Source organism: Pongo abelii, chromosome X, assembly GCF_028885655.2.
Source record: "Pongo abelii isolate AG06213 chromosome X, NHGRI_mPonAbe1-v2.0_pri, whole genome shotgun sequence".
Lineage (NCBI taxonomy): Eukaryota > Metazoa > Chordata > Mammalia > Primates > Hominidae > Pongo > Pongo abelii.
The window spans coordinates 70,189,655-70,206,735 of NC_072008.2; the positions used below are offsets into that span (position 1 = coordinate 70,189,655).

General features: G+C 46.1%; 1 long non-coding RNA gene across 1 annotated transcript in view; it reads left to right on the forward strand.

Moving 5' to 3' along the window:
• The window catches only part of LOC112130758 (uncharacterized), a 54,592-nt gene extending 37,894 nt beyond the window's left edge, over window positions 1–16,698 (forward strand). Inside the window, exons 4-5 of the long non-coding RNA XR_002912958.3 lie at window positions 51–165; window positions 16,603–16,698. This is a non-coding gene — a long non-coding RNA (uncharacterized LOC112130758). The remainder of the gene's footprint in view (window positions 1–50; window positions 166–16,602) is intronic.
• The last annotated feature ends 383 nt before the right edge of the window (window positions 16,699–17,081 follow it).

Here is a 17,081-nt window from a genome sequence, read left to right on the forward strand (position 1 = left end):
TAAATGCTGGTTTTGATACCAGTCTTATGGCTCAAGTTTCTCTGTTCCAGGGCCATGGTGGAGTTCTGCTGTCTCCAGATTCCAGGAATTCTCTTGTATTCCATCATCGTATACCAGACTGAGGATAAGAAGCACAGAATTGCAGCCATGGTCTTCTTCACCAAGGTAAGAACTACCTCCACCCCACAGAAGCCAGGAGCTGGCCTAGGACAGACATGTATATCTTCCTCCAAATGTAACTTGCTTTTGTGCAGGACATTGCTCATTGTCTGTATTGTTGTATGACTCTAACCAGCCATTGACTCTGGGACTTGGTATGGTCATCTGGAAAATGAGGGGTTCAGACTAGAGAATATGGAAATCCATAGTATTTAAGACAAGAAGATTCCTGGGGAGATCCTGTAGAATTTTTCTTGCCCTCCTGAAACCTTTTATCTCCTTGAAGAGAACAGACACCAAGCCTCTGTTCCTACTCTGGTAGGGACAGACTTGGGATGACCCAGATTATGGTTAGCAGGTGCAAGTCTTATACAGTTCCTTCAGTTCACCAGCATGTGGTTCCAATGGTCATTTCTCCTCTGAGATCAGGGTAGTTGTGGGTTGGTAACAGGGGCACTGAGGGCAGAAGTGCCTCCTGCTTTGGGGAGGACTCATCTCAGCTGGCAGAATATGAGCTGGAAAGCCTTTCAGGGGCCAAAAACCTCAGGGACTGACTCTTCCAGCATTTTGAAGCTCTCTGGTGTCCAAGTTGTTGTTTTGAGACTCGTTTCTGAGCTGTCTGTGTAAAGGCATCTGTGCCAGGAGCATGATGGTGAGGCTAGTGAGTCTGCATGGCTTCAATAACATCTTCCACACCCTAGGTATATTGGGTGCACAGGGCCCAAATGTGTGGTGCGATTCTGAGCAGAGGGAGGAAGGGAGGAATGCTTTAGCACCACTACCTCAGACCTTCCCTTAGCAAAGGCCATCCTCCAGGAATGGGGAAGCTGGGGAAGGTGGATTTTCTCATCACCCTCCTCCCCTTGCTGGGAAAGCATTAGTGTGCTCCATGATAGGCAGTGTGGCTTAGTGGAAAGACCCCTGGCCTTTCTGTTAATATCTGGGGCATCTTAGGCCTCCTCTGGGCACTCGAGTTAGATGTTTAATACTTGAAAGAACCTTGGTCTGGGATTCAGTCACCCTGGATTCTCACTACAATTCTGTCCCTAACATGCAGTGTGACACTGGGAAAATATCTTCATTTCCCTGGAACTTATTTTTCCCATCTGTAAAAGGTTTGTACTATTAATAGATGCCTAGCACTTTGCTTCAAGAGTCAGGACACCTAAGTTCTAGTCTCAGTTCCAATTTGCTACCAATTTGTCGTGTGACCTTGTTCAAATCACTTTGGGCCTCATGTAAGTTTTCCCACCTGTCAGTAGAGAGGGATGCATTTGGATCCAGGGATCTCTGAGGTGCCTTCCTGATCTAACTTTCCGTGTGTCTGTGCTTGATGACCCAGAGTAGTTTCCATCAGGCCTAGCTGCCAGCCCTTCTGAATGCATTCTTTGAGACCAATGAGTAGGTGATTTTGGCCAGCATGAGTGTCCTGTCAGACATATTCTACCCATTGGGTAAGTAACGCATGGGAACCTGGGCCTTGACGTCACTCTTTCCTCAAAGTTCTTCTTTGATGATGTAAAATGTGAAAAGGGAATGGCTGCATGTGTATTTGGGGGGTACATGGGGCTCTTCAAATGTGTTCCATGGAGGTTGTAGGTGGGCGAACCAAGTGTACAGAGCATGGGTACAGTGGAGAGATGATGACTCACACTCTGCCTCTGAGACCCAGGTCCACATGCCACCCTGGGAGGCATTGTCTGACCCTTACCACTACCACGTTCCCTCCAAGGCAGAATCAAATTAGCTCCCAGAGTCTTTTCCCCAGCCCTCTAGTGCAGGGGTCATCAAAATTTTTCTGTAAAAGGCCAGATAGTAAATATTTTCATCTTTGTGGGCTATATGGTCTCTATGACAACGGCTCAACTCTGCCATTGCAACCACAGACAACATGTAATTGAATGGGCATGGCTATGTGCCAATAAAACTTTATTTTCCAAAACAGGCTGGGTGCGGTGGCTCACGCCTGTAATCCCAGCACTTTAGGAGACCGAGGAGGGCAGATCACTTGAGGCTAGGAGTTCAAGACCAGCCTGCTCAACATGGCAAAACCTTGTCTCTATTAAAAATACAAAAATTAGCCAGGCATGGTGGTTCACGCCTGTAATCCCAGCCACTTGAGAGGCTGAGGTTGAACCTGGGAGGTGGAGATTGCAGTGAGCCAAGACTGTGCCGCTGCACTCCAGCCTGGGTGACAGAGTAAGACTCTGTCTCCAAAAAAAAAAAAAAAAAGAAAAGAAAAGAAAATCAAACAAAATGAAAACTTTATTTTCCATCTAGACTTGGTCCCCAGCCTATAATTTTCCAACCCCTGTTCTAGTGTAATACTGAGCCCTATGAATTATGGGCATTTTGTGTTCATGTTTGTTTCCTCTACCACACCAAGGGCAGGGATAGTGACTTAGTCATCATTTCTTTAACCTCAGAGGCCCATCCAGGGACTGGAAATTTTCAACTCAACTAATATTTATTGAATACCTACTATGTCTTCAGCTCCCCTTCGCCACCCCGCTATGTCCTAACATCATACACACGCAGAGAACTGAAACATGGGAAATGTCTGTTGAATTGTTTAACTTAAAACATGCATAAATAATTTTTGAAGCTGGGTGATGGGTTCATGGGCCTTCATTTTACTATTCTTACTACTTCTGTATAGTTTTGAAAACTTTCATATGGAAAAGTTTTAAAAAAGAAAAAGAGTATAAGACAAAGAGCCAGAAGGAAGGATATCACACAGACCTAGGAGAACTTGCAAAGCAACATAAAGCATTAGTACTTGCAAACCAATCTGCTGAGTACATGTAGGAAGTACTGGATGTGTATAGGTAAGCACAGAGGGTGAGAGCCTGTGTGAATGAGTGTGGTTGTGTGTCTCTGTGTCTGTATATCATTATGTGAGTGTGTAAAGAAACATAGTTGTGTGTGTTTGCAAAGGAGGTTTCATTGTGAGAGACTGTGGACATGTTTATGTCCAAAGGAGATGAATATGAATGCTCTGAGTGTGGCTAGATGTATATGTACAGGTTTAGTTGAGTGTATGCATATGTAGTGTGTGAGAGTCTGTATGTCCAGGTGTGTGTACTTGTGGATATTTTATGATAGTGTATGTGTGCGTCATACACACATACATCTTCGGGGGAGGTAGGTACATGTGTTTCTGATCAAGGAGCAAGTTGCATGTGAGTATTTAATGGTAAACTTGTGTGTGTGTGTGCCAAAGGAGTAATGGTGACTTACTCAGGGCTGTGAATCTGAGTGTACTATGTCCTGTACCACTTGCCTGGGGAACAGAGGTTGAGTGCTACAGAAATAGGCTGTCATGGCTGGGCTGGGGCCCAGGCACACAAGGCTGTAGACACACAGCCTTAATCTGCACAGGAGGAAGGCCGTGTCCACGCAAGAACTGTGGTCATGTTTAGAAACTTCGTGGGTAGTCTGGAGAACAAAGGGAATGTGACCTTCTTCCATGATCAGATTTGCCACAGGTTTAGTCCCCTGCTCTTTCTTCCACCTCATAGATAAGAATAAGGAAGTGGTGAAGGTGAACTCACAGCCCTCAGCTAATTTCTCCTATGTTCCCGTCTTCCTGCCCCCTTCTTCCCCTTGCAACACCCCCAGTGTCTATGAGCAGCAGGCTCCAAGTTGGCCTCTAAAGTCACTGGATGCTCTGTTCCCTGTGGTTGTCTCAGGCCTGTTACTGTAAGCAGGGATGCCTGGGCAAAGCCCACCTCTATTCCTGGGGCTCAGCTCACTGAAAACCTAAGTTGGTTGATACCCACCCAACTGCCTTTTCACTTGTCTCCTCCAGGAATCAAAGGTCTCTTGTCCTATCCTATCCCTTTTCCTTTCTCCCCTTCTTATTTCCCCTGGTTAGGACTGGGCTAGAGGTCCACTATCTTAGTCCATTTTGCATTGCTATACCTAATACTGGGTAACTTATAAAGAAAACAGGTTCTGCAGAGTGTACAAGAAGCATGGTGCTGGAATCTGCTTCTGGTAAGGACCTCAGGAAACTTTCAATCATAGCAGAAGGCAAAGGGGGAGCAAATATGTCACATGACGAGAGAGGGAGGAAGAAGGTGAGGGGGTGTCAGGCTCTTTTAAACAACTAGCTTCCACGTGAATTAATAGAGAGAGAACTCAGTTATTACCATGAAGATGACGCCAAGCCATTCCTGAAGGATCCACCTCCATTACTCAGACACTTCCCATTGGGTCCTAACTCCAACACTGGGGATCAAATTTCAACATGAGATTTGGAGGGGACAAAAAGCCAAACTGTATCACGTACCTTACCCCCTCCTCCCAGAAAACAGAAAAAGAGGCCAGTGCATGTCTGGGGGAGAGGAATTGTCGGAAGATTATCAGAGCCTGGGGCCAGAGCAGTTGCCTGATTCCCTCACATCACCTCCCTTTTCTTGCTCCACAGACTGTCAAACTCACCTTCTTCCACTGTGCCTATTTCCTCCAGTTGTCAGAGCTCTAGAAGTTCTTTTGCCAGATGGCCTGGGATAGAGACCTGTGGGCTCTGCAAATGTCTGAAAGTCCTTTATAAGGGTGGATTTAATGGTTGAGACTGGACAAGGTTTTGGTCAAGGGTCTGGGCTTTGGATTCTCTTTTACCTCTCTGGGATCCCTGGGGCCCATGCTAAGGACCCATGACATGGCAACCAGGGTGCCTGACTTGGCCCAAAGATAACTGAGCCTTAGTCCTGAGTTCAAGCCTGTTTTTATCTCCTTTATATAGGCAGAAAATGATGTTCATGTTCTGCAAAGTGGACATTTTCCTCTACCAGGCCATCAACTATATTCATTGCAAGCAAGCTGATTTAGGCAGATATGCAGGCAGTCTGTATGTTGATACACAGATTTCCTCTTCCACATAATCTCCACCTTTCAGTTCCTGACACCCACAAAGCTCCTTCCTCTATTTTTTTTGGGCTGTTTACAAGTCTTGTATGGTCTCATTCTCTCCAGCCTCTACCTAGAAGTGAAAATATAGGGATAGAAAACTGGCTTAGGATTTTGGATAACTTAAGTTTCATCCTTCCCAATTCTGCCATCTGATGCAAATCTCTTTGCTGCTCTGGCCTCAGTTTCCTCCAGCTATAAAATGGATTCATTGTAAGTTGCCCTGCCCACTTCCCAGGGCAATTGGAGAACAGTCTTTGAAGGTTGGGTATAGACATGTCTGCATGCAAAATAAACTAGATGACATGTAGACCTGGTTTCCTACAGAAATTAGATTGTGGGTATCAGAGCACTGAACAATGTATCTGGAAGGTGAACATCCTTGCAGAACAATAGGCAAATGATTTCTCTGGTCTTGAGCTTGAGAGCACAGTTAATTTTTGAAATATTCTGTATAGCCTTGCTCATAGCACATTGCCTCTTTAGGGAAATTCTTAGTTCTAATCTGAAACTCCTTCTCAATTTGTTACCACATTCTTCTAGGGTTTTGAGCCTGGCTCTGGTTGCTCAAGCAACATTTGGGAACCTCTGACTTGAAGGAAAATGACTAGCAAAGATGTTTCCCTAACCTTTTCATTCTCTGCTTTTTAATTATTTTATTTTATTTATTTATTTATTTATTTTGAGACAGTCTCACTCTGTCACCCAGGCTGGAGTGCAGTGGCATGATCTCAGCTCACTGCAAACTCTACCTCCTAGGTTCAAGCAATTCTCCTGCCTCAGCCTCCCAAGTAGCTGGGATTACAGGCACCCGCCACCATGCCTGTTTTAGTGGAGACGGGGTTTCACCATGTTGGCCAGGCTGGTCTCCAAGGCTGGTCTCGAACTCCTGACCTTAAGTGATCCACCCACCTCAGCCTCCCAAAGTGCTGGGATTACAGGCATGAGCCACCGTGCCCGGCCCATTCATTGCTTTTTGATCCTTTGAGGATATGCAGTCAACTTGCTGTCTTATGCCATTTCCAGGGTTCTGTTTAAAAAGTGGTGTGGCACTCCTGCTTGAAGGTGAGGCCTGAACAGTGGGTTATCTGGATTGCTGGGATGAGGACAAGAGGACAGAGTGTGTATAGAGTCCTCATTTGCTTTTTCAGGGCCCATAATTTGGGCTCTGCACCCTAAAGCTGACTACTCCAGAGTCCTTTAACATGGCTAGAGGAGTATTTAGGGGCTCTTTATCCCCAAATGTGAGATAAACTGTGGCTGACTTGCAGGAGCAACTTCCCTTTAGGCTTCTTCACCTTCAAGTCAGTGGTGGTGGAGAGCAGAGAGGAGCATTGACCTAGACAGGCCCTGAGATTATTTTTCCAGAGATAAGTGTCTATCTCATGAATGCATAGTTTATCAGGGCCTATTCATTAGGTATCTTCTTGGTGGAGTGTTTTCATGGAAGTTGGAAAGAAGCCTTCACACTTTGGTCTCCTCCTCATTGAGGAGGCAGGACCTATGTATCCAGATATTGAGGTGCCATCCTCTAGTTAGACTAGATGGCAGTACCACATGGGGTGAGGGGTTGTGGGGGTGGCTCCAGGCTGAGGGTTCAGCTTCATACCTTTCTTAAAGCTCCCTCTGTACAACCTTCTCTTTTCCTTTTTTCCCTTAACTTCTTTTGTCTCTTGATTGTTACTCCTCTCATTCCCCAACAGCCCTCTCTACCATTCTTCCATTGTTTTGCTTCCTGCCTATCATTCCCTGGCCATAAGCATCCAAAATGAATACTCGGCTGGGCGCAGTGGCTAACGCCTGTAATCCCAGCACTTTGGGAGGCCGAGGTGGGTGGATCACTTGAGGTCAGGAGTTCGAGACTAGCCTGGCCAACATGGTGAAACCCAGTCTCTACTAAAAAAAAAAAAAAAAAAAAAAAAAAAAAAAAAAAAAAAAAAAAAAAAAAAATTAGCCAGGCGCGATAGTGTGTGCCTGTAATCCTAGCTATTTGGGAGACTGAGGCAGGAGAATCACTTGAACCTGGGAGGCAGAGTTTGCAGTGAGCTGAGATGGCGCCACTGCACTCTGGCCTGGGGTGACAGAACAAGACTCTCTTTCGGAAAAAACAGCAACAACAACAACAAAAAAAACCTAAAATGAATACTCACAAATGCATTCACTTATACCCAGCTGTACAAAAGATGGCTCTCTAATTCCTGGGGGAATGCTGAGCAGGGTGAAGAGGATATAGATGTTGTAGAGCAATTCATTGTTCCCAAGGTCTTCAAAACTCAGCAGAGGTCCTAGTGAGAATTCAGGGATCAGGCTAGCCAACCTCGGTTGAGAAAGACCCCATGTCCTTCCCTTCCTTTCCTTTCCTTTCCTTTTTTGTTTTTTCTCTTCCTTATTCTTACTCCTTTGAAAAATTCCTTGCTTTCCTTTTCTTTAAATATGACAAAGTCTCCCTCACCAGGGGTGACTTTCAAGAGCAGGGCCATGCAAGGAATAAGAGGACTGTGTGGAATGACTCTCTCCTCCTCACGTTTCTTTAACTGAAGAGAGAGCAAGGAAACCATTTCCATTCCTACTGCTTCCTTAGGTCTCCCCAGGGACAGATGGTTACTGTCAAAACCAGTGAGTGGATAAGCTGGTTGAGAGGAAGCCCCTGCTAGCAGAGTATAGAGGGCTGGGCCCTGGATTAGGAGTCCAGAGCCCTTTATATATCCATAGGAGGGAGGTAAACAGGGAGAGAGGGAGAAGGAGGCAGAGGGAGAGAGAGGGAAAAAGAAGTAGTATATTCTAAGCTATTTCCTACAGAACCCTTTTCTTGCTTAGATGTAAGTCCAGGTCTGGCAAGGGCAGGGTGGGCAGAGGGAACAGTGGTGGGCATGGGATGCGTACAAAAGTGCCTCTGTCCTCTGTGCTGAGGATTCAAGGTGAGATGAGAACCAGACTTAGTGTCTCCATGAATCAAAAATATGGAGTGGAAAAGCAAAAAATTTAGTTGAAGGAACTTTTTATTTGGTAAGCTTCATGCCAAGAAGCTCAGCTGATTGTTTTCCACTAAATCAATCAGGTGAACCAATTTGACCAAAACGGACCAAATGGTCTGCTTAGTTTTGATGTCATGTAAACAATAACTTCTCCCTGGGCCCCAGTTTTCCTACTAATACTAGTCTTATGTATGATGCCTATTACTTATATAATAGCAACACTACAGGATTATTTCTTAGGTTAGTTTCTCTGGTTCGGGACATACTTCTCCCCCACCTTCAATTCCAAAACAGCTGCTCAGAGCTAGAAGAGAGCTGCATTCCTTTTTTTTTAACAGCTACTCAGAGCTAGAAGAGAGCTGCATTATACCCCCCACATACCTTTTTTTTTTTTTTTTTTTTTTTTTGAGATAGAGTCTCACTCTGTTGCCCAGGCTGGAGTACAGTGGTGCAATCTTGGCTCACTGCAACTTCCACCTCCTGAGTTCGAGTGATTCTCATGCCTCAGCCTCCCCAGTAGCTAGAATTACAGGGGCCCACCATCACGCCCAACTCATGTCTGTATTTTTAGTAGCAACGGGGTTTCTCCATGTTGGCCAGGCTGGTCTCGAAGTCCTGATCTCAGGAGATCCACCCATCTCGGCCTGTCAAAGTGCTGGGATTACAGGCATGAGCCACCGCACCCAGGCATGCATTCCTCCTCTTAAAATTTCATTCTTTGACATTCCAGTGAAGGATGAGGAGTTTATCTGCAACATGGCAGCTGTTAACCTGGAAGGTCTGCACAAAGTGGCCCAATTGGAGTAGCACTCCAGTTGGGATCAGACCCCAATGCTGCCTCCTCTAACCAGCACCCAAACTTCTAATCCTAGGCTGGCTGGATATCCTTCAAATCTTCTGGGTTCCATGGAGTTGGTTAGACTTTTCATTTCCCTCCCACCTCCAGTCCTACCCCATCTCTCCCATCCTTTACCTGGCCCAGACACTTTTCTAGGATAAAGGCTTATTTTCAGCACTCTATTGCTTGTTATCTCTTTCTTTTGCTCAGGTGATTTTGCCCCCTCCCGCCTTGAGTCTTGATTTGGCTACAGCATAAGAGGATGTCTGATGCAAACTAGCTAAAACCATGTAAAAGCTTTCAACTTGGGAAACACTAAGCTCCCCAAAGTCAGGTGCCAGCTCCTCTCTAAAACCCTGGGTTCCTAGTTCAAGCCCCATACCTAATAGGCTATGGGTTAAGGACAAAGTTTGCCTTAGATCATAGAGATTTCCAAGTTGCTGCAGGTGTTTGAGTACCTAGTCACTGGAAATGGGCATTGAGGGGTAGGAGGAGTTGGGCCTTGATTATCAAAATGTGATTTTGACTAGAATGATCTGAGATCTATCCAGTACTGATATTCTGCATCTAATCAACTTCATCTCTCTGAACCTCAATTTCCTCTTTTGCAAAATAGAGATAACTCCACTGGGTGTAGTAGCTCACACCTGTAATCCCAGCACTTTGGGAGGTGGGAGGATCACTTGAGCCCAGGAGTTCAAGAGCAACCTGGGCAACACAGAGAGACTCCATCTCTGTTAGACAGAGAGAGAGAGACAGAGAGCTCTCGACATCCTGCCAACTTCACAAAGCTATGGGGGTGCTAATTAGATGGCCATCCAGGTGGTAACCTATTATGGCCAGATTGCCCTGGTATTCTAACTGTTAGATGTTGAAAAGTAGCTGAAGTATATGGAATACTCCATGGATGTAAATAGGTTAGAAAACAAGTATTAGAATCATCCCAGCTCCAGAATCAGCACCCCTTTGGGGTGAGGGGACAACTCCAGGGGACAATGGCATTGTATGCTCCAGGTCTGAAGAGGGGAATGGATGGAAGAGAAACTTGTGGTCTGAGCCCTTCATGTGTGGAAAGTTGTCTTGCTTTACTCCTAGGAGTTCCAAGCCAACCAGGAAATTGATTTCTAAGATCACTTCATTTAAACATCATTTGGCTGCATAAATTCCATCCCAGCCCACAAAATATGCTTTGACCTCTGCCTAAGCTCCTGTTACCCCCACTGCTCTCCATTTTCCCTTCATTTATTATCCTTTCCTCCCCTCACCCAATTTTCTAAGCACCACAACCAGCCTGCCAGCAGCCAGCTCACTCAGGGCCTCATCCTTTGGACAAATTCCTAGAACTCACAGCCCAGATGGGAGAATAATGAAGATTCATTTACCCCAGGACTCTTGCTTGATTTGTTATTGAGCCTCTGCCTGATTTTCAGTCATCAGCCCCCAATTTTATTCCCAGAGCCAGCGAGGGCCAAGCCTCATTTTCCTGGGGGCCCAATTCCTCCCCCATTTTCCTTCCATCCAGGCTTCAAGCCATAGGCCAAATGGGGGTCAAGGATGACGGCTCATTGGCAGGGCCAAGCAGGTGGCCCTGCCCTAGGTTTAGCCCTAGGGAGCTTCTTGTTTTCTCCTGAACTTCCAAGAATCTCCATTCCCAGATGAGGCATGCTGTCAGATCTTGGCATATGACACCAAACATGTCTCCCTTTCCCTCTTCTGCCTGAGTCTAAATGTCCCTTTTCCTTTGACCAACAATGTAGAAGATTCTTGCTGGATGAGGAAGGTTTCGTGGGGTGGGGCGGGGCAGGGGAGTGGTGGGTCGCATCAACTAGAGTGCAATTCTGTGTGCGAAGAGGGAAAAGCCCAGCTTCCGAACCTCCAAGATAGCTTGTTTAAAATTTCTATTGAAAGAATCTAGGGGTATTTACCTCTCAGCTCTGGACGCTGAGTTTTCAGACCTGCGTATTTTGGGTAGAAGGGCCTGTGTCAGGCTGTGAAGCCAGTTCCTGGCAGGCCAAATGTGGCAAAGAACCATTCAGTAAAGCAGCTAGCCCAGCAACACAGGCCCAGGAGGCAGCCTTCGGAGCTGATTCAGCTACAGAAGGTCTGAGACCCTTCTTCCAAGCCCCTTTAGGAAGCCTGACTCTCTGGCTTTCAAGCTGCCTGCTGTCCCCAATCCCTCTCTTTCTGGTGCAGACACTGAAGAACACGGTTGTGTCTTGTTTCCTGCCTGGAGCAGCTGGGGCTACGTGAATATCCTGTGGGATATTCCTGGAAGGTGACCTCCCTGTATCCTCCTCTTTCGGAGACAAAGGCAAAGCAGGATGTGGTTGGGAATTACACTTTTAAGGAACAGGACCATTAGGTGACGCTAAGCCTCTTAGCCACTATGTGGCGCCATTTACCCATTTTTCTGTGCAAGGTTAGTGGGCGGTGGCTACACGCAAAGCAAACCAAATATCAAAACTTTTCAGGGATCTAGTTCTGACTAGGCTCCTAATATGCTGAGGGTACTTCGGCAAATCTCTTGACCTCTAGGAGCCTCAGTTCCTCATTTTGTGAAATAGGAGACAGATGGAGGGTCCCTGAAATCCCTTCCAGCTTCATAATTTTGCAACTATGTGAGTGAATTCCCAATGATCATCCAAGCGATGCAATTTTGGGCCTTTGGGTCACACACAGGGTGGGTTAAAAAAAAAAAAAAGCGCACAAGGGCCAAGGCATGGGTTTGGGGGTGAGGGTGAGAAGGGGGTGGTCATGGAAGCAGGGATCCTCTACAACACATGGGCCAGGATTTTTCTTGAGCCTTCCACGGCGCTAGGGAAAAGATAAGGAGCCATTCATTTGCTTAGTAAACATTGATCACAAACTAGATGCCAGGCACTGTGTGATAGAGGCAAGGCTGCGGTGGTGGGTGGGAGAGAAGTGAATGGCGAGTGGGACACCAAGATGAGTAAATCTCAAAGTGTTTACCAGCCAGTGGGGAATAGATGAATAAACAAATAACCAGTACACAAGGGAGAATGGAGTCTGTGCTAAATAGAACTATAAACTGCTGGAGGTGACAGGGAGGAAGGAGGGATATATTCTGACCAGATAAGAAAGGTCTCAAAGAGGAGGAGCCATTTTAACTGGGCTTTGAAAGATGAACAGATGTCTGTGTGTGGTGGGGGCGGGGTTTGGAGAAAGGGAGAGCAGGAGGGGGAGGGAAAGGCAGGCATTCTGGGCGGAAGGAATGGCTTAAGGAAAAACAGAGGGATGGGTATATTATGCTGTTTTGGGGGAATAAGGAGTAGTCTGAGGTGGCAGGAGAAATGGAGTAGGAAAAGAGTTCACAAAAATGGTTTGGGGCCAGATTCTGGATTTACAGAGACTTTTCACCTGGCCAAATAAGGTACAGAGTGTATGGGACAGGCTCCCAAGATATGGACAGAGTTCTAGCCCTCCCGTATGGAGAGGGCAAGACCCAGACCTAGTACTTCTCACGTATACAAGGCCACCAAGGGACAGTTAAGGTGAACAAGGCAGGCAAGCCTGACTGAAAGTATGGTAGATTAAAGGGGAAGGGAGCCTGAGAGGGCATTCTGAAGGAGGGCAGTCTTCCAACAGCGAGTATTCCACTCTCCTCTGTCCTAAAACCTACATAGTAGAAGCTTTTAAAAATTATTTAACTTATTTTATTATTATTTTTTTTTGAGACAGAGTCTCGCTCTGTCACCCAGGCAGGAGTGCAATGGCATGAAAGACTCAGCTCACTGCAACCTCAGCCTCCTGAGCAGTTGGGATTAAAGGTGCTCACCACTAATGCCTGTTTAATTTTTGTATTTTTAGTAGAGACAGAGTTTCACCATATTGGCCAGGCTGGTCTCCAACTCCTGACCTCAGGTGATCCACCTGCCTCAGCCTCCCAAGGTGCTGGGATTACAGGCGTAAGCCACTGTGGCTGGCTTATTTAACTTTTATTTTAGGTTCAGGGGTACGTGTGCAGGTTTGTTATATAGGTAAATTGCATGTCACGGGGGTTTGATTGTAGATTATTTAGTCACCCAGGTAATAAGCACAGTACCTGATAGGTAGTTTTTCAATCCTCTCCCTCCTTCCACCCTTCACCCTCAAGTAGGCCCTGGTTTCTGTTGTTTCCCTCTCTGTGTCCATGTGTTCTCATCATGTAGTTCCCACTTATAAATGAGAGGATGCGGTATTTGGTTTTCTGTTCCTCATTAGTTCACTTAGGATAATAGCCTCCAGTTCCATTCATGTTGTTGCAAGGGACATGATATCACTCCTTTTAATGACTACGTGGTATTCCTTTTTTTTTTTTTTTTTTTTGAGACAGATTCTTGCTCTATTGACATGGCTGGAGTGCAGTGGCATGATCTCGGCTCACTGCAACTTCCACCTCCTGGGCTCAAGGGATTCTCATGCCTTAGCCTCTTGAATAGCTGGGGTTACCGATGTGTAGCACCATGGCCGGCTACTTTTTGTATTTTTAGTAGAGATGGGGTTTTGCCATGTTGCCCAGGCTGGTCTTGAACCCCTGGCCTCAAGTGATCCACCAGCCTTGGCCTTCCAAAGTGCTGGGATTACAGGAATGAGCCACTGCATGCAGGCTTTTTATGTCTACATAGTATTCTATGGTTTATATGCACCACATTTTCTTTATTATTATTATTATTATTGAGACAAGGTCTGACTCTGTCACCCAGGCTGGAGTGCAGTGGCATGATCTCAGCTCACTGCAACCTCTGCCTCCCGGGCTCAAGTGATTCTCGTGCCTCAGCCTCCCAAGTAGCTGGGACTACAGGCGTGTGCCAACACACCTGGCTAATTTTTGCATTTTTAGTAGAGATAAGGTTTCACGATGTTTCCCATGCTGGTCTTGAACTCCTGGGCTCAAGCAATCCTCCTGCATTGACCTCCCAAAGTGTTGGGATTACAGGCATGAGCCACCGCACCTGGCCCCACATTTTCTTTATCCAGTCTATCGTTGATGGTCATTTAGGTTTATTCCATGTCTTTGCTATTGTGAATAGTGCTGCAATGAACATAGGCATGCATGTGTCTCTATAATGGAACAATTTATATTCCTTTGGTTGGGTGTATACCCAGCAATCCCATTGCTGGGTCAAATGGGAATTCTGTTTTGAGTTCTTTGAGAAACTGCCACACTGCTTGCTTTTATTTGTTTATTTATTTATTTTGAGACAGGGTCTCTGTTACCCAGGGTGGAGTGTAGTGGCATGATCATAGCTCACTGCAGCCTCAAACTTCTGGGCTCAAGTGATCCTCCCACCTCAGCCTCCCAAATTGCTAGGATTACAGGTGTGTGCCACCATGTCTGGCTAATGTTATTATTTTTTTATTTTGTAGAGACAGGGTTTTGCTATGTTGCCCAGACTGGTCTCAAACTCCTTGTCTCAAGTGATCCTCCTGCCTCAGCCTCCCAAAGTGCTGGGATTACAGGAGTGAGCCACCATGCCTGGCCCTACACTGCTTTCCACAATGGCTGAACTAATTTACATTCCCACCAGCAGTGTATTCGCATTCCCTTTTCTCCACAGCCTTGCCAGCATCTGTTATTTTTTGGCTTTTTAATGCTAGCCATTGTGACTGGTGTGAGATAGTATTTCATTGTGGTTTTGATCTGCATTTCTCTAATGATAAGTGATGTTGAACGTTTTTTCATATGCTTGTTGGCTGCATGCGTGTCTTCTTTTGAAAAGCGTCAGCCAGACGCAGTGGATAATGCCTGTAATCCTAGCACTTTGGGAGGCTGAGGCGGGCTGTTCACGAGGTCAGGAGTTCGAGACCAACAGTGTGGCCAACATAGTCAAACCTCGTCTCTACTAAAAATACAAAAAATTAGCCAGGCGTGGTGACAGGTACCTGTAGTCCCAGCTACTTCAGAGGCTGAGGCAGGAGAATCCCTTGAACCCGGGAGGCAGAGGTTGTGGTGAGCTGAGATCGCACCACTACACTCCAGCCTGGGCAACAAGAGTGAAACTCCATCTCAGAAACAAAACAAAACAAACAAACAAACAAACAAAAAAAACAAAAAACAAAAAGAAAACTGTCTGTTCATGTCCTTTGCCCACTTTTTAATGGGGTTGTAGTTTTTTTCTTGTTAATTTAAGTTTCTTATAGATAGTGGATATTAGACTTCGTTGGATGCACAGTTTGCCAATATTTTCTCCCATTCTGTAGATTGTGTTTACTTTGTTGATAGTTTATTTTTCTATACAGAAACTCTTTAACTAGGTCTTATTTGCCAATTTTTATTTTTTAATTTTCTATTTTTGTTTTATTATTATTATTATTATTATTTATTTTTGGAGACGGAGTCTTGCTCTGTCGAGCAACCTCCACTTCCCGAGTTCAAGCAATTCTCCTGCCTCAGCCTCCCGAGTAGCTGGGACTAGAGGCGCACGCTGCCACACCTGGCTAATTTTTTTGTATTTTTAGTAGAGACAGGGTTTCACCATGTTGCCCAGGCTGGTTTCGAACTCCTGAGCTCAGGCAATCTGCCCGCCTCAGCCTCCCAAAGTGCTAGGATTACAGGCATGAGCCACCGCTTCCAGCCTTATTTTATCTTTTGAGACACAGTTTCGTTCTGTCACCCAGGCAGGAGTGCAGTGGCACAATCTCGGCTCACTACAACCTCTGCCTCCCAAGTTCAAGCGATTCTCTTGCCTCAGCCTCCCTAGTAGCTGGGGTTACAGGTGCCCACCACCATGCCCAGCTAATTTTTGTATTTTTAGTAGAGATGGGGTTTCACCATGTTGGCCAGGCTGGTCTCGAACTCCTGAGCTCAAGTGATCCACCCCCCCTTGGCCTCCCACAGTGCTGGGATTACAGGCAATTTTAATTTTTATTTTTGCAATTGCTTTTGGCAACTTGGTAGAAGCTTTAAAGGTCTGACCTATGAGGAACAAGAAGAGGTCCTGCTTCAAGGATGGAAGAGTCATTCCAGGAAACCTGGCAAACTGCCTCTGCTGTGGCTGCATTTGCAGAACTAGGCATTTGCAGAAACAGTTTGTTTCCAGTTAGACCTCACCAGCCCATGGCAAATAGGAAAAGGCTGAGGCATTATGGGAGCTGGCATCAATCTAGTTAGGATAATAAAGCAGGTGGGATTTAGGTCAGACTTAAGGAAAGCAGAAGACTGTATTCTGAAGAGTGAGAGATCTGGTAACCTTAAGAGGTTATAACTTGTGTTTGTTCAATAGCCGATGAGTGCCCACTCAATGCCAGGAGCACGGCTGGAGGGAGGAGTATGAAAAGTACTCTAAGAAAAAAAAAACCAAAGCAGGTTATGAGAATGCAGAGGACAGGACCCTGTCTTGGAGGAAAGGTATCAAGGCAGGCTCCCACAAAGTGGTGAGACATTAGAGATGGATATGGAAGAAGTAGTTGATATACAATTGGAGGGGATAGAGCAGTGTCCCGAAGAAAAGCACCATGCATAAAAGAGACTGGCAGGTTTAGGGAAGCAAGAAGCAAATGCGCTGGAGTGGTTGAGGAGAAGCACAGGTGAGGGGAAGGGAAAGGGGGCGGGCAGAGAGAGGGAGCAGCTGCTTCCACCCTCCCCACTCTGAAAATCTCCAAGTGTCCAAATTCTTATTTGCCATTTTTTGTTAAGAATCCAGCTCTGTAGAGCTGAACTCAGAGGTCCCTGTATACCTTTATGTTTGTCACCACTCCCCTCCACTCTCATTCTAGCCATGAAGTCCACTGAGGAAACCACCCGCTGCACCAGCCTTACAGCAAGTCAGTAATGAAGAGAGAAGAGGAGCCAGGAGCCTGCTCGCATGTCTTGTAACTCTCAATTCAGCTCAGCCCTGGCTCTGAGGGAGGAATGGGCTGAAAAGGAAGAGTTAGGGAGGGTGTTGGATTGTGGCAGGAATTTTTATTCCTCATAGAAATTTCTGGTCTGGTGAAGGGAGAGAGGCATGGAGGCTGGGCCAAGGGGTGGGGGCTACCTTGGAATTTAGATTCATCTGGGTGCTCCATTAGCAAACTCTCAGCAAAATAGGAGACTGGCCCAATCCTCAGGGATGGGTCCTGGAGGCAGGAGTCGGGGAAGGGTGGAAGGAGGGGCTATGGCTTGTCTCAAAGGGGCTGGAGTATCTGCCAGTTCTGGCACAGGCCACAGGCAAGCAGGATTCTCTCTTGTTCCTCTGCACCTCCCCTTCTCCAAT